Source organism: Plectrocnemia conspersa, unplaced genomic scaffold (genome assembly GCF_051122295.1).
Source record: "Plectrocnemia conspersa isolate PC_06_02 unplaced genomic scaffold, ASM5112229v1 ptg000003l, whole genome shotgun sequence".
In the NCBI taxonomy this organism is placed as follows: Eukaryota; Metazoa; Arthropoda; class Insecta; order Trichoptera; family Polycentropodidae; genus Plectrocnemia; species Plectrocnemia conspersa.
The window spans coordinates 5,853,677-5,872,531 of NW_028277167.1; the positions used below are offsets into that span (position 1 = coordinate 5,853,677).

Here is an 18,855-nt window from a genome sequence, read left to right on the forward strand (position 1 = left end):
TTGTGGAGCTAGAGCCGCCTCGGAGATTGTCGTGTGCTTCGTGTTGCCAAGGGGGTTGGTTTAATTGATTTTGTAGCATGTGTCGGTTAAATGGGCTGCTTGGGGTGTATCATTAACCAATATCGACTCCAAGACTTGTAATAGGAACCTTGAGAACCTACCCCACTGTGTTCACTTGGCCCACAAACAAAAGCGAACCAGCCGTGGGGAAGTCGCTCGTTCAATACACAACATGTCAACGTGCCATTAGAGATTTCTCATTATGCGCCTAGTTCGTCTTTCATTATTATCCCTCGTGAGTGAAGAGCTCGAGTGGTATGAGGTTTGAACGAGGGTTCCGAGATAAAACACACCTAGAGGCAGTAACCCTTACGCATCTAATATTTTTATTTTATTTTTTAATAATATATATAGTATATGCCACAATAAATCAAACGCACAATATTTTGTGTTTATGCTTATATAATTATACGTTAAAGGTTAAATTTATTAGCGATTAAATTTTATCAACTAGCACTTTGTGCCTAATGTATTTTATGTGTAACCTTATTCTGATCGAATCGACAATCCGTAATACTTAAAATAAAGTTTCTTATAAATAATAAATCTATTGAATTATTCAATATCGATTTTGAATTAGAAAAACAGAATCTAGTTGATTTTAGAAGCATTATGGATTTTATATGTAACTTGGTTTTTTCTTAAAAAAAGATTAGGTAATGATCTTAATCTTTCTGTTTTATTAATTAATTAGTTGATATTATCAAAAACAAATTGATTTAAAAAATATTTTTAGAACACCTTGTATTTCAATTTAAATTACTCTGAAAGTACAATACATCACATGATTAAACGAATATAGGCCACGACCGCCACGTCGGCCATACGGAACGATTGCATTGTGCCAGCGTTATATGTATGGTAATCTTCGTGTTGCGGATGCTGTGCTCGCTCTTCGGCAAAAACCCGTCTAAGATAACTGCTGGAAAATTTTAAAATTCCATCCCAGGCGAAAGTCTCGCATCCGGATGGCTCTTATTGCGCTGCAACCCACACACACATATCCCAAAGAGCAAAAGAGAGGATGCCGCGGACATCTGCTTTGGGGTCCAAGACCTCTTTAGCAACAGTTCGGCGTGCGCTCTCGCAATTCCACCGTAATGCCAGCACTCTCTGAATGTTTCATGAGACCTCAAAAATAGACCTTTATTAATGTGGCAGCGCGTTTCGGAAAATCCCGCGGAAGCCTGCGCTGCGCTGGTAATAACACTTTGCACCAGCTCTGCTGCGGTGCGAATTTTCGTTTTTGATCCCGCGTAAATGCCCCATGGGGGTGCCTTCGGCGGGTGGTGGTCATGTGCCCTTTTCGCTGGTTAAATAAAACATACGAGTGACACGTGGCAACACGTTGATAAAAGGTAGATACAGACGTGTCACTACACATTGGTTCATACTCTAAAATATTATTTTTTGGAAGCTCGAATGCGAAAGTATTATTGAGGCGATATTTAGTTTTGGTTCAGAGGTGAATTTCAAACGAAAATATATTTCATAAAAAATTAAGATCTGATCCATATATTTTAATAATTTAATTTTAACATAACAATATCTTGGATTTTATTCAATTTATAAAACTTAAAACTCATGTAAGTAATACATGAAAAATGTAATTTTTAAAAATAAAAATCGCAAAATATTTACTCTAAACTTCAAAACTAAATCATTGTAGTATTGATTTGGTATTCGTAGCTGTATTTTCTGAAATTTTAATGTTCATTAAAATTTCAGACATTTATTCTAATGTATTTTAAAATAAATAGAGAACTCATTTTATCGTTTTCTTATATCATCTCAAAAATAAATTATGAATAAAAGGTCGTAAACTAAAAATTCTGTACCCCTGTTTACATTTACAAAAACAGTTCTACAATAAAAAAAAACATATTTTAGTCAGAGTTATGCTTGTTTTTGCTACTTTGCTTCAAAAAATAATGATATCTTACACTAGGCCAGTAATAAATATTCATAGTCCTGAATTTTTTATTGTGTGTGAAGCTGAATTTTAAGAAATTTCTATATAAATTGCGTCGTTTTGAATGCCTTTATTATAATAAATAATGAGTTTACATTTTATGGAACACATATTTAATTTATTTATTTAGATTATAGCTTTCGTGAGTTAATTTGATAAGTCATGGTAAAAAATAGTTTTAAAATTTATTAGTTATTATTTAATGTTAGCAGAAAAAATACACATTGCGTTATCTGGCTTTTTTAACGTTCTATGTTTTCTAAAAAATTTTCTATCATTATTAAAAATTCTGAGTCAAGACAACACGAGAATTTATTTCCAGATATTATCGCAGTTTTCGCTGTCTCGAGTACCAGAAATTTAAAAATAGTAATCTGAAAATTGAGATTTGTAATTTTTTATAAAATCAAAAAAATGCAAATGAGCCATTCATGCTTTAAATACAAACAGGTGGCAGGCGAACGGTTAAGATGACCCGCAGGAAATATTTTCTACCCTGAAAGCAAAAATAGAAGCAAGATGAAATATGCGCCTCGTTGACTTAATTCAAACCCCAGTTATTTTATCAATAAAAACTATTTTATAAGTTACCCCAAAAAAGTATGTTTTGGCACTTAAATCTCATTTTTTTAGTATAGAAAATCGAAATTACTTATTATTATATAATTACGCATATAATACCAATCAATCGTCACAGGTTAGGCTTTTATAATTTTCCTATAAATAATAATAAAAAAATCTAACTACGCCGTACATAATGGAATTTATTGTTTATTAGCTTAATTAATAGTTTATAATTATCAAAATATATGTCATTGATACATAGATTTTGATATATTTAGTAGCCGTTGTATGTTTTTATTACATTGTTACGCTATTGGTTAAGACCTGTCATTTTTACATAAATAAATATGTGCTTTAGTTGATGAATATATTATGTTATAAATATTTTCATATCGCGTTTCTTTTATTTTATATTTTTTGAAAAAAAACATAAGCATTACTTATTATTTAAATAAATAATTTTGATATATTATCGTGGTCGCTAGGTAACATGTTTGATTTCTTTGTTTTTTCTAATATAATCTAAGAAAAGCGTTTGACACAAGATCTAAGTGCATCCTGACCCGAGGGATTTGTCCTGCTGTCAGGACTGATGCAATTGCAATGGAGCTCCGCAGCAGCTTGCATTATCAAAAAGGTGAATTTTGCTAGCAACTGAAACAATTCCCATCGCATGAGCAAAAATCTTATTGCCGAGAAAATAATCTAGCAATTTCCCACAAGACAAGTACAAGGTAGTTCATGCCGACAGAGGATCGCGGATCCAACTGTATTTCGGTATTTTTTTCAATCGTTTTGGTAATGTTTCAAAAAATTTTAATTTTTGTTAGTCGTCACTCAACCGAGTTTTTGGTGCCTCGTTTAAAATATCATTGATCATATCGACCAAACAACGGACCGCGACGCGTGTGTGTTTTGTGAATGTTGAACTTTGTAAGCGAACAACCAGAATCGAAACGGCAACCAATTATATCCGCTGTCAATTTGAATATAGATTGCCATAAAATACGTTATTAACAATTCCATTACGTACCCACGGCGGCGGCGTATAACAAATTGTGTTATTCTGCGCCGTGGCCCTAATGGGCCCTCCGCTGTTCCGGAAAAGGCCGATTCGTGTCGTGGTGGAATTGACTTTTTTTAAATAAATACAATAGCAGAATGCTCATCTAAAGTTTAGCAATCAAGTAGGAAGTATAGAGAATATTAATAAATTGCCCTAAAGTGGTTTTAACAAATTCCTATGATGGAGAGCTTGTTGCGAAAACACATTGTCTTTGCATGGTTTAGAATTTCTTCTAAAAAACTTCTAAAAACATGTAAATATAGACTGCAGCATCTTTCATGCACTTGCACAGTTAATTAAGATTTTTTTTAATTTTTATGCATTATTAATATAGAATTTTATAATGCCTAAAGAGTGAAAAAAAATAGTTTAATAATGAAAAGTCGTTTATTTTATGTATATTTAAATACAAGTGGTATTTTATCTAAAGAGTGGTATTTTATCTATTGTTATTCTAAGCATATTATTGTACATTTTGTATGGTCTATTTTGCTTTATTTTTATTTATACAATGATGTATTTAAAATTCTAAAGATTCACGATAATACAATATTTTTTTTAAAAAACTATAGCTTAGCTTCTTTATAATTTTTTTTGTCAAGTTATAAATATAAATCTAAACTAAATAAAAATATATCTGAGAAGTTTTAAATAATTATATTTTTTTTTAATATTAAGTTGTCTTCCTAAGGAATGTGAAAATTAGAAATAATTTGCTCTTAGTTATATATAATAGATTATGAAAGGAACTTTTTAAAAATAGTATCGCTATAGTAAGTATAGAAATAAAATCTAAAATCAAATTAATTAACAGTTACGATCTTACGTGAGATATGTTAATTTGTTTAATAAATTGCCTTTGTACCTGCACTTCGAAATTAACATAAAACATCGCTTAATACACGCGAGTGTTAAGCAAATTTACACAATTAAGCGTATAAACAGATTTTTGAGAGTTGGCCCGGGCACAATACGCAATTGTGAAACGTGTATATATTGTTAATATAAACATTACTATTGCGAACAATATCGTGTTAACATTCGCTGAATAAGTAACAAAGTAGTTTTAGTACCCGTTCGTACGTGCGCCATTACCGCCGAGGTCAGATTAGACCTTCGGCAAACGTGCGAGGCGCGCTTTCCGAAAGTGTTATAATTCCGAGTGCAGGTTTTCAGAAGTGGTCTGAGAACAAGACGGGAAAACGGCAACAAAAAGGAAAGAAAAATGGCGGAAAATTATATGGGACGCCGCCATGGGAATCGCAGTTATCGGGACCCTCGTCATGTAACGTCTCTTAATTTCTGAGCCGAGCCCCTCGACGATAACCGGTGGGACTCAACAAGTCTTCCTGTATTATGTTTTTGCCGACATAGCTACAAGTAAGTGTTATGTATAGAATGCATAATCGTTAAAAATACGATAAAAATTGTATCATACAAAACCATATATTTTAAATATATGGTTTTGTTCTATTACAAAATATTATTTTACTTACAAAAATCTTACTCGTCCAAATAACCATCAGTGCTTTCACTGAAGTAAACATTTTTAAAGCTATTTTTGTTTTGATATTTTCCATGCCTCAAATATTAGTATTTTAATTAGTGTAATGGTAAGTTTGTAGTTTAGAAATTTAATGTGTTTTTTCGTATACAAACTCAATTAAATACCTTTGTATTTACTTATACAATATCATTTCAGAAGTGGCTAGCCTTGATTACGTTGAGTGCATAAGTTCAAAGTTTCCTTCCTGCTCTCAGAAGTTGTACCGCATCAAAAATATACGTATTGTTCAAAAGTTGTTTGGCCGTATGAAGGTATAACTTGAAATGTCACACATCAACCCTCACACAGGCATTCCCCGTCTGTGGCGCAAATCGTGACAAATGGAAAGTCAATAGCACTTCGTGGATTGCACGGTCGTCCATTAATGGGTTCGAGTTCAAAGGTTTTTCTCTCCTTCAGCCATGCGAAATCGCAACACACAAGTGTTGGCTCTAAAGCCGCTAATGCATCGATTCTAAAATTTCAACAGCGTTTTAAACTTTTCCGAATCACTTCTATTTGTGTTGCGCACGAGAAGTAAATTTGTCATTGGGACCCTGAACATATACTAGTCGTTTGTAAAGCTTATGTGGCTACCTATGTCTCTATGATTAAAACTAGTATATTTATTTAGAATATTTATATTAAATTATTTGTAATAGACAATGTAATTTCCTCTATATATTTTCTTTAAATCTCATCTGAGGCATTTAATTAATATGCAACACCAATATTTTATCTGCTCATTTGAGCCTTTGAGCTATGTCAGTAGAGAGTGACATATTTAATATTTAAAAAATATTTGTTTCTTGCAACTTATTGTTACTGACAGCGTTTTCACATATTTAACAATATTTAATTGGATAGTATATGTATAAAATTAAAAAGCGAAATTTTTTTTGTGTTACACTTTTTTAAAATTAATCTTTATCAATTACAAATAAGTATGTTTCTGATTTATAACGATTTTTTATTTTTCTTGCAAAAAATTATAAAAATTACAAAGATATAATAATATTAATAGTAATAAAAAACTTTAGTTCAAATACGTTTAAGTAAGTAAAATAAAAAAATATATAAATTAATTATTTACATATAGATAATTACCGAATATTACCTGAAGATCTATACTCTATTTAAGTTAACACAGTCAGTTCGAGAACTATCAATTTCATCATTATTCATAATTTAGAAAAAATGGCAAGTTTGGATTTACTATTAGCTGTAAAGCACATGATACGGATATACGTTCGATATACTTATCTTTATTCTTCGAACACATTTATAGTTTTTTTTTATAAATGTGCTCAAAAAACGAATAAGAAAAATGCTTTTTTTTTAGCACATTTATAGATTTTTTTTATAAATGCGTAAACTCAAACTTGTCTTTTCTTTTTAAATATTGAATAATAATGAAATAGAAAACTCTCTAACTGACTGTGTTACCGCAAATATGGTATAAATCCACTAAAAATGAAATTAATGCTTCTAAAGAAAGTTTTTTTTTATGTATATTATATTTATAGAAAAATTTAAGTTTGGTCTTGGCATAGTCATTGATTCTAAAGATATGCGAGTAAATAAGGTCTGTGAGTAATGTTCTTTAATTGTTGGTAAAAGTATTTAAATATAAGTATTTAAAGCTATGCTACATATTTTTTTATCGCTTTTTGTTGAATTACATATAATTTAGACAAAAATATTAACAAGTGTACTCCACACATAGCAAGCTTATATGTTTTTTAAGCGACATTGATATATTTATATAATTTAAGCTTAAAGTCCATATCTTTTACTGGTATTTGACGCTCGACCTCTATTTAATGCAGTTACTCTTAAAAACTGAAGATAAAAATGTCTGTGTGTTGTTAAAATATTTCCTTTTTTTTTTTGTTTTATATTATTTTTTATTTAGTAAAATAATTATTTAAGCTCTGTAGTGATTTTCGTAACTTAGTTGCAATTAGCTTAAGTGAGATGTTTCGTTAGTATTTTTTAAAATAAGAATGTTTAAGTATTATATAAAAAGTAAAGAATAACGTCTCGAACAAACCATGCAGAATTTAGCTGGAATTTTACGCGGTATCCAAAGTTTCTAATTTAGCGAAACAATATAGCTTTGCCCTTCATATAGTATATAACATAATCAGGAAGTTTATATTTAGCTAATTAATAGGTTAGGCCTTCGTGCAAAATGTTCTCGAATGCTTTTACATCAATAATCCTTTAATATTTTAATGTTGACATTAGCGATGTCGTTAGATTCATTTTGCGAAAGATTAATTGTTCAGTAATAATTTTATTATTGAAAGATAATATAATTAAACACACAATAATATATAAAAAAGAAACAATCTCTTAAAGGCGCAACTAAAAATAATAATTCATATTGAAGGTATTTAGTATTTTTTTCAAGACGTATGGAATTATTTGCTGATGTGTGTACTATAGAATGCCAAATTTAGCTTCGATTTTATTTAATACATACAACGTATATTTTTATATTTTATAAATTTCAACCGAAATAGTACAATAACATTAAAATAAAACTAACTGTTATTTAGATTTAATATCTAAATCAAGGTATACTATATTTGTGTCTAAAATCTTATTGTATAGTTTACTTGTAATATATACCTACAATTCCGATTAGGTGCATTGGAATCTTGTAGCTGTGAGTGGCTTCATATTGCGAATGCCTGTAGTACCGCACATACTACATGCCTACATGTGTTATATCGTAGATTCGCCGCAAGCAGCTGAGAGCGATTTGTGAAATAACAAATTGGCAACTTTATATCGTCGGTTATCAACAGCTGGATTAGCCTTCTCTCGCGCTCTGTTTGAGCGCAAACAATTTTGTTTCGATAAGGCAATTAATTACCAAAGTTAAAGTAATACCAGCGGCCGGCAGTCAATCGAAATATGAGAGATTAATTTGTAAGACATTGTTGAACGCAGATGAAGAAGGGAGAGGCCCTTCATAACCATAATCCCTAATAGAATCTTAATATCTGTCGGGTTAGGGATAACACGACGTCGGTTAACTTCGTTGCGATCTTTTAATTGAATCCTTGTCGCGGAGTTCCGCGGCGGCGAGCGAATGCCCCGGCGGTTTGTTTATCTTGGCAAGTAACAATACTTGTCATTTAATTAATACAGCCCGATGGATGGAAGGGAAGATTGAATTTAAGTTCGGCGGAGATAGGTGCCCGGCCGCGTTTGAAGTTTTATGAAAGATAAACGGACCGAACGGGGGTGTGAGGGCTCTGGAAAAAGCGCAAAATGTATTGGCGAACGTTTAACTTAACGGAGGGTCGACCGCGCGGAAGGAGGCTCAAAGGCTTTCTCCCCGGGAGAGGAGCACTCACAGAGATCTATCTAGCCGAGAAAATATCGATTAATTAATTGAATAAATTTCAAGATGAATGTGACCCAAATTCGAGTGGATCGCTATACACCATGAAAGCTTTCGGGTGTTATTTATGTTAATTCGGAGGTTTCATTGACGACTTAAATCTGAAGAAATCCATTTCGTCAAAGTGTTTTATGTATTTTCAGGCAAAATACGATGGTGAATCAAATGAGAACCTTTAAATTACCATAGAAATGTTGACAGTATCGTTACTAATGACTTAAAGAGTTCCTGCAGCTAGCAACATTGCGCTGACGAGCCACACGGTGCGGTGGCATAATATTTTTTTAAAAACTGGAAATCGATATATAATATTTTGTATAGTGAAATTATTTGTATTTATAAACGAAAAATAAAAGCTCTTATTGAATTACTGTGTATTTAATAATAAAATAATATCTGTTAAAGGGGTTATTATGTTAAAATATCACACAGGAATTTTATATGTTCTTGTATGAAAATAACCCATCTGAATTTATGTGGAAAAATCTAACCATTTTCTTTAAAATTGCACTATTTAACTTCTATGTAATCTTTATATATCTATTATAAAAATTTTATTCAATTATTTCTAAATTAAAAAAATATATTTATTTGTAGGAAAATTTTTTGGTAATTTACTTAAAATTATTATTTTTCATTTAAAGTATTATTTAGGAAAAAAAGTCATCATAAGTATTATTTGTTTTATAAAAGTTATTTTTTACGTTTTAAAGTATATTTTTAACTGATGATTTTTTTAAGTATAAATATATCGCCATTTCATTACTACGATAAAACCTAAAAAATCTTGCAATTTATTTGTACAATGATTTATATTTATTTTGCAAAGTACTTGAAATAATATGTTTTTTTAGCATTATTTCTATAATTAAAAAAAATATTACTATATATTAAAGTAGGGAAGTAGTACATTTTCTCTAAAATACAATAGTCAATATTTAACTTGTCAACCGTAGAGAATCTGCACGATAAATTACTAAAACATCTGTACAAACATTAAATTTTATTTAAATAAAATATGTTACTTAATATGTATTGAATATTTGTATAATATACCGTAAAAAAATCATTTAAGTGTTGAAAAGATTCTTATAGAATATTCTATTCTTATAAAATACTTTATTTTTTCTATGTCGAATTATAAACTTGAAAACTTATAAAATTATTTTTATAAAATTCTCTTCACTTTGAATAAAATAACATAAATTATGTTGAGTAAATTCCATAATATGGTTCTCTAACATTAATTGGTTTCCCACTTCCCCGAAGCGTTCCTAATAACACCTATCCAAGTAGAGTGCCCTGCGTCTTAAGGGCTGCTCCTACACGTTATCTGTCGATAATATCAAAATGTGATATTGGGCACGTGTGTCAATATGTGTTGTGTCAGTCTCGGAGGACTTTGCCACTGGTGTCACGGTGCCAAATCGGTTCAGGGGCGTCCGTGACAAGGACATGACACCAGAGGCGGGCAAACATCGCGTCCATGACACAACGAGAATCCAACGGCGACTATGGCAAATGAATTATTTATTTACTGTGCTCCTGCCGAATGTCCTGCGGGTCTGTGTGATATGGGCAAGGGCGACCGGCCCTGTCTTGACGTGTTCTTAATATTACTTTTTATACTGGTGACGCGTATACTCCGACGTTACTTTATGACACAGGCAACTCACAATGAGCAGGGTTCTTGATAAAACTATTTTTTCTCACAGTTGGGACTTTCTCTTGACAAAAAAAAGAACAATTTATATAAAAAGTAAAAGTATTTTCATTAAAAAATATTTGTGTATCAATTATTTTGATATAGGTAATAAAACCTAAAAAAGTTCGAGAAAAAGTTTTTTAATTATTATTTATAAATAATTTTCTTTCTACTATAATCTTCATATCAGTTTCTCAACTGTTAAGTTACAAAATTATATTTTATTAAAATAAAATCTGTGCTTAGGCAATGTTCATATTTAAAAAAAAATTAACCTGTACTACGTTTTACATAATAAATAAAAATAAAATAAATATCCATTAAAAATATAGACAATATTTTTTTATATATTATACGTGTGACTTGTGTTTGTTTTAGAATGTTTTATTAAATGTTATTTTTATTTTTGTTTCAGGTGAGTTTTCTCAAAAGTTTAATCGGCTTTAGTTTGGTAAGATTTTTATTCATTGCCTTATTTATTTATTTTTCTGATGATAAATACAATCTAGCTTTCATTCATAAATATAAATATTTCTTTAACTTAATAAATTATATAAATTAAATTTCTCAGGTACATGTGCATTACATAACTTGTTTTCTTTGTCATTTGACTTATTTGTAATAATTCGTGGAGTTTTATTCCTTTCAGTCTTGTAGTTAAAACTTTAATGTTAGTAGAACAAACGGCCTTAACATTGGCGTGATTCTTTAACCGTTTTAATGTGTTAAAACAAATTTCTGTATGGCTTTTGGAATTGTCTTCATCCCAAGGTATCAACGGAGATCAGGGTTTCATTCAAACCATTGTGAGCTAATATCTCAACAGCCTTGATATAATCTCTTTATATGATGGTTTGGTACAGCCCCATAACTAGCTACCTTAGATCTGTATGTGTTCCATGATTTATTTCTATATCATTAACTATTTTATATCAGAAGCGATGAGCTTGTTCTCTTTTACTATACAATATTCTGTATTTTATACCAATTTTTTTTTTTATTATGTTATTTTCAGTGGTAATGGTATTCCTAGATACTTCAATTAGAATTGTATATTAAAGTACGCCAGCATAGTAAAATTCACATTTATTGACTTACTCTCTTAAGTTTAATTTTCCACTTCCAGGTGTATCTATAAAACTTTGTTTATTGTTTTTAAATAATTATCACTAAGAAACTTAGTCTGCAAATGTGGCTGTAATGTTTTTCTGATTATATGGCTGGTAACACCATGCGGGACTCCAGCTTTAATTTTATTAAGATCAAAATAGCCATCCTCTAGCCAAATCCCACAATATTTATTTGAAAAGTAAGATCTTAGGATTTTGGCTAGCTTAGCAGCTCTATTTTATGAATGAGTCAATGTCATGTTTGTTATCCTACGTACCTGTTTAATAGTCAACTGATTACGAAAAAATATAAACTGATGGTCTGTAGTTTCGGGAAATAGTATTCTAAAGAGCAATTTATCACAGCTTTAAATACACTAATAGCAGTGAAAATAGTCTGTAAGATGTTAAAACTTTAATGGACTTATCTGGTTTTGGGAGCATGATAGTTTAAGTTGGACCTCACGGACCACTAAACTCAAAATTTTGCATCCTACCATGATTTTTTTTTAAGTAACATTGTACATATTAAATGGTACTTATTTTTTACTACAAGCTATTTTTACAAAAAAATCGATGTTATTACTTATTTAATGACTTAATAATTAACATAAAAAATCATAATAATTAAGCACAAATATATTTATTATAAAAATATTTTTTTTTTAAATTTAATATTGTATTAATGTAGATATTTTTTATAATTTATATTTGAGCAACGATTTTAAACTTTTTACATTAAGTTGTATATTGTTAGCGAATACGCAGTTCTCTTATCCGTGTCTTTGTCCAAAGGATACAGTTATCTGCAAAGCGGGTTCAACTCTTGTTTTTTGCCGTCGATTAGAACCAGGGTTTACATGAAGAGAGAAGCGGCTGTTTTCTCGATCTAGTCTGTTATTAATCGGCGGCTTCTATTGGTGCAAGTTCGTACAAATTCTCGTGTGTTTTGAAATTAGGGAGCTTGGAAGTTATTGATGTATTGTAGGAAGCAAGTCTCAAACGTTGGTTGTTAATTTGGACGCTGTGTATTTGATTTTATACATCTGGCCAGCTTGAGGAAGGTGTATTGCACATTTAATTTTTGCTGCTACCACCAATTACGACTAGCTTTTTTTTTAAATTTACCTAAACCTAAAATTTTAATAAATCGTTATTTTCGAGGTGCGCAACCAAAAATATTTTCGCGTGACACAGATTGTCGGCGCTGTTATAAAGTATTCATATATCTTAGAGATATTTTTCATTATATTGTATAACATTAAAAAAGTATGCATCGGCCGGGAATCGAACCCGGGTCAACTGCTTGGAAGGCAACTATGCTAACCATTACACCACCAATGCACATGTTTACTAGTTATCTCAGTACTTTGGCTACGTTTATGGAGCTAATATTTTTCTAAATAAAATTGTGCATAAAGTTGTATATATAGTACTATCAAAAAGGTATGCATCGGCCGGGAATCGAACCCGGGTCAACTGCTTGGAAGGCAACTATGCTAACCATTACACCACCAATGCACCTGCTAAATTTCACTCTCGGCGCTAGAATATTATTTCATGTTTATTCAACTGGCGAAAGTGCCAGCTGTTCGATCTCAGTCCACATTTGAGTTCGTCTCTCATCGGCGTTGGTGGTGTAATGGTCAGCATAGTTGCCTTCCAAGCAGTTGATCCGGGTTCGATTCCCGGCCTACGCACACTTTTTTATTACATTTTCCTAGATAGGGCTCGTAAAATATAATTTTACGAGCATCGGAAACGCAACGCCACTGTAATGTTTGGAATTAAGCAATATCGCAAGATATGAAGTCGTTGCACGGTCAATGGGGCCACGTGGAGAATAAATAAAAATTTACTGGCTCCGTACAAAGTGTACCGGTATAACTCGATCCTGTGCGTGATGCGAATTAATTTTTAGGGTTGTTATTAAATTTTATTACATTATATGAATTAGAAGCGTACTTTTATAAAATTGAAGCATGTTATTTGAGCATTAGTAATTAATTGTGAATTTGCTATTCAAACTTTCCCAATGCTATTCAGAAACCTATTAATTCTGAATCATAGCCTTAATTAAATATTATTATTCAATTACTTTTTGGTATAATTATGATATTTTAATGTCATATTAAACAAATATCAATGACTTATTACTTCAAAGTATAAAAAAATTGCGTTGGCCGGGAATCGAACCCAGATCAACTGCTTGGAAGGCAATTATGCTAACCATTACACCACCGACGCTCATGTTTTGCGGTATTACTCTTATTGGTGTTCTTGAGTCTAAATTATCATATTTATTATAAGGGCAAAAAATAACTATATTGTGTGTATAATTAATAATTGTAAATCTTTCGAATTAATTCAGTTTTTTTACTTGCATAGGCTGCAATTCTTGGTATATCAAATTATATGTAACTCCCGGTCTCTTATTGAATCTAATAATTTAAAAAACTTACTATATTGTTTATTATTAAAAAAAAATGTTTCATAATGGTCATATAAATATACCTTAACCTAAGCATCAACATATTAAAATAAAGTACTAAAAAAATTTGCGTAGGCCGGGAATCGAACCCAGATCAACTGATTGGAAGGCAATTATGCTAACCATTACACCACCAACGCACATAATTTACAAAAATTCACATACCCAATACAAGAGAATTTCTTTTTCATCAATTTATTTACTCAGCTGTCTACATACATCATACCTGAATAACTTGCATACCAAGTTTTCTCTTTCAAATTTACTTCAGAGCCAACAATCGACTCCACGACAAATTGAGAAAAAGAAAAGTAAATTAGCAAATTAATTTAGGACGAAAGGCCTATAGTACGCGTCACTGATCTCCATTTAAGCATGTAACTCGTATAAAGCAATACGCACATTGTTGAGTTGATAGGACGCCATTATGCGGGCTACGCCCCAACCCTTGGGCCCTGCGACCCCTTGGAGTAGACTATTGCATCCTTGGCCGAATGTAAACCTCCCTAGACTCCCTACAATTTGTATGTGTGTATGTGTGGGCGGATGAAAGGTGAGTGGCACTCTTTACTCTTTTGTGCTCGAAGAAAATGGTCCAAGTTGCGGGCCACCTTTCGCTGCTGACTAATGTATCGACAAGTTGAGAAGGAAGAGCTTTAAAGCTCTGCCTCCCCTTTCGCCGGTAATTTTCTATGCCGTTGCGGTAGTCTTCGCGACAGAATTATTAGCGATCGGCAAAGTTTCGAGTGTGCCAAAATTTTTAATGGTAATAATTTCCTGACTTTTAGGAGGCGGTTTACCTTAAATTATTGCATAGCGTCGGACGAAAGAGCTTACGTGTCATTAAATTGCTTAATACGAATTTATGTGCTTTAGATTCTGTGAATTAGTTTATTATATACCTATTTCAAGGTGGGTCGTATTTTTGAAAAAATTAGAATTTTTTATTATATATTAATCACAAGTTGATTTATAAAAAATATAAGTTATATTTAAATAAATTTTAATATACTAATAGAATAGTTATATTATTATTGTTATTATTTATAATATAATATTTTTGCATAATAGAAACATATCAAAAATGCATATTTTTATATAGTTATTTGCTATCGAAACGCTTTTAAAATCGTGTTATAGAAAATAATAATCCTCGTTTCCTTGATTTAATTAAAATTTAACTAATTTTTATATTTAAGAACAGTTTGATGACCAATTAAGGATGTCAGCAATTTATACAAAAATATTTACATCAAATTAGTGAGAGCTAGGGAGTAAAAAATACGTATTTTATAATGAGCAGATCAAGTAAGATATGCTTTAGACCTTTCCAATCTTCATATCTAGCTAACGTCATGTTCAAGTATGTTAGAGCTATTTATATATATATATATACAATAATAAAAGGCTTTATTTGATACGAATATATACAAATATATCAGTGCATCTAATTAGGTTCAGTCCTTCTCTTTTAGAGTCATCTCTTATAAACAAATTATATTATTTTAGAATAATTAACCTAAAATTTATAATGTAGAACAACTCTCTCAGAGAGTTGTCCTACATTATAATGTGGGTACAAAACATCATTGTGAGGGTTCGGGCGGCTATTAATTTTAACACGTGTAAAACATTCGAAGATTTGGGGCGCCGCACACGTGAAGCAGGGCGAGCCGCAGAGATAAGCTCGCCACAGTGCTCCTATGTAAATGGGCTTTCGATTCAATATCACATGACAATTCCCTACAAGGGAACGGAGGGGGCAAGTAGAAAGCGTATGGGATGGGGGTTTTGAAGAGAAGGACCTTTGGGACAAGGATCCGGGAGGAAGCTGGGAGGCATGTGCGAATAGCTTAACCCTCTGGCGTGAATAGATAAGATTAATGGAGCTCAGATCGGCAGTCAGCTGCGGATTGACGCGTCCGATCCGCGAAACCGAACCGTTTTAACGCACGCGCCATTAAACAAATTCGTCTTTAAATTATTATTGTCTAATGGCGGTGCCAAGAACCCTTGCGTGTGTTTCAAGCATTAGAAAAATGTTTCAAATTCATCCAAGAAGCAGAACTGGTACTAGCATGCTAATGGCGTTTAGAAAGTACAAATTTTTATTCCAAAAAACTTTAAATAGATAAATAAATATTATTTTAATTGATTCAAATGTATAGTTCAGTTGAAAATATAGTGGTTTTTCTTGCAATTTCAGAGGAGAGAGTACTCTAATTTTTCAGGGTTAGATAAATTTAAAGGTTGAATTGGCAAAAACACTTGATTTAGTAGTCGAATAGGGAATATTAAAGTAGAATTTAAGTTTATTAAACATATTTTATTATTTATTTTTGATCGAATAAACCGGTTTATATTTTACTATACACGCTCATACGTAAAATATGAATAGCTATTTATCATGGTAAAAAATATTTATAAAAGTCTGACAAATATATCTACCCTTTCTCTTAAAACATAGATGTGTTTTTATTCAATTTTATTTTTATCCTCTTGCTTTTTTGGTGGTGAAATAGTGTCTGTATTTGAATTCTTAAAATAATCGTAAGCTGAGGTAAAATTTTCACTGAAATCTCATTTTATGCATTATCTATATATGGGGGAAAATCTGTTTAAAAAACTTGCATCTGTCACTGTGCACAAGTTATCACTGTTATGAGCTTAATATTTATTTAGGTTACTTTACTACACTGCAGTATTTTTAAAAATATTTTTTAATACAAAATTATATTTTCTAATCAATTTATTATTTTAATTAAACTGTAATAATGTGAAACGTGGAATATCTTAAACACTCACATCTCTGTCCTATAAATATCATTGTTTTATTATGCGTACTTTCTGTCTTAAAAATGATATTGACTGAAAATATATACAACTTATGTTGTTTGAGAATGTATGCTCTAATGTGGGTCACAAGTCACAATTTATTGCTCTCTTTTTACCCTATATCTCTTACCAACGTTTCGACTACCGAAGTTGAGGTCATCATCTGGAGCCTTGATATTTACATATATATATCAGATTTCCACACAGTTGGTGCTTGAAAAAATCATTATTTTTTCACTTAAATAATTTTGGTCGCTTTTATCAAAGATTTAAAGTAAGAAAAATATTATTTAAACACATTTAATGCTAGATTAGCATAATCATTGTAGTGATAGTCTAATAATCCAGAGTCATTTGAACAATTTAAACTGTAGACTTTAATCTATATTCATAAAAATATGCTTTGGCTGAATAATGACTTTTTATTAATTGTAGGCTATAATAATAGTTTAGGGCTTTCTGAAATAAATGTGGTTTTTTAATAAAATAAAATAATACTTTTTAATGTCTATTTTAATTTTATTGATTTAAAATATAATTTATTTTTAACGATATATTATTTTCCCATCTCTCGAGAATTTTTATTATTTTCATTGGCATAAAGCGTTGATTCAAAATAATCTGATAAATTGGAAAAAAATATTGTAGTATTTTTATTTATAAAATTGTTTATTTGTAAAAACCATTTAAACTCAGCAGTGTCTTAATCTGATTGCTTTTCAAAGTTTCTTACCGATTTCATCAAAAATAATATACACTTCTTCCCAGAATACTTAGGTATATGTTTACGTGTACGCGTTCCGCGTTTGCGCGCGGCAATAATTAATTCAGCCGTAAGCCGCAGACCATCGGCGCGTTCCGCGAAAATTTCGCGGTTAATAATGGTTCTGAAATTTACGTCTCATCCATTTGTTATCGTATTTAATTTAACTTAAGAAGTGAAACGCAGCGCGGAAAGTGATATTTTGGCGTTTATTAATACACGCCCGTCGGAAGCGCGGCGTCTTTATTACCGGTATGACATGTTTCATTATCTTGATTGGGGTGTGCTCGTCTGTGTCTATTCTACCATTTTGCCCTTTGTACTTAAAAGTACGTATCTACGCATCTGTAATAATAACGCCAATCAAGGTAATTTTAAGCAATGGAAATACGCTCATCTGTGAAATTTTTGACAATGTTGCGCGCGGGTCTCTCTAAGCGGAATCATTGCGATTTAGTTTAATATTGAACAGTCATGTGATCTAATCTGATTTAGAAACTCTTACACATTAGGTAAAAAAAATATTAAAGTAAAACTATAACTTATTATTTAATTGAAATAAAAAAAGCATTTCAGCTTTAAGCAAATTCATACAAATTTAGTCAGGACTGTTGAATAGAGGTTATAAACAATCGTTGTTGTAAATTTATAATTTAATGAGATCTTGGTTTCTCTAACTATTTATGTTTGAAACATATATATTATTTTTTACTGTGAATATGTCATTATTCTAGAAAGCCTTCGACAAGGTTTGCCAAGAGTATTTAGTAAAGAATTGTCGGAACTAGATTTCTCAGATATTTTAACTTAGTTAATGTTGTTATTTGAGCTATTGTAGTCAGTTCGCAGATGATTGTTGAAATAATATTTCACCCCTTTAGGGATTCCTTAAAGGTGCAACCTCAGCATTCTACACGTTATTTTTTATTGACATTCAGTAGAAAATTAAATGTTGCTTAGAACTTATTTAAACTACTAAAGAGTACTGTTGAAAATCTGACTACTTAGTTTTGAGTTCTAGAACGTTTTAGGTATTTAAATTACGACAGCGTTTTTTTCTGAGCCATTAGAGCATATGTTCACAATGTGAGTAATATCGCCCACCGGTGGCGATGGACAAATTTCGGTGTGAATATCTGGGAATATCTGGAATATAAGGAAATTGGTGGGCGATGAAGGAGCCATGGAGGGCGACGGAGAATTGGGCAGACACTTTTTTATTCACAAAATAATGTTGTGCAAAAATGTTATAAGCATTTTATTTTATTAATAAAGTAAATATATTTGGCATACAATATAGTATGTTTAAGTAACTTTTAAAAGTAG

General features: G+C 31.1%; 1 protein-coding gene and 4 non-coding genes across 28 annotated transcripts in view; 2 read left to right on the top strand and 3 right to left on the bottom strand.

The window, feature by feature from the left end:
* Rbp6 (RNA-binding protein 6) overlaps positions 1-18,855 on the top strand; it is a 1,186,203-nt gene that overhangs the window by 716,319 nt on the left and 451,029 nt on the right. The gene's annotated exons all lie outside the window — the stretch shown is intronic.
* TRNAG-UCC (transfer RNA glycine (anticodon UCC)) lies at positions 12,713-12,784 on the bottom strand. The gene has a single exon. It is a non-coding gene; the product is annotated as a tRNA-Gly (tRNA).
* Positions 12,890-12,961, bottom strand: TRNAG-UCC (transfer RNA glycine (anticodon UCC)). Its single transcript has one exon. It is a non-coding gene; the product is annotated as a tRNA-Gly (tRNA).
* Positions 13,069-13,140, top strand: TRNAG-UCC (transfer RNA glycine (anticodon UCC)). The gene has a single exon. It is a non-coding gene; the product is annotated as a tRNA-Gly (tRNA).
* On the bottom strand, positions 13,616-13,687 carry TRNAG-UCC (transfer RNA glycine (anticodon UCC)). Its single transcript has one exon. It is a non-coding gene; the product is annotated as a tRNA-Gly (tRNA).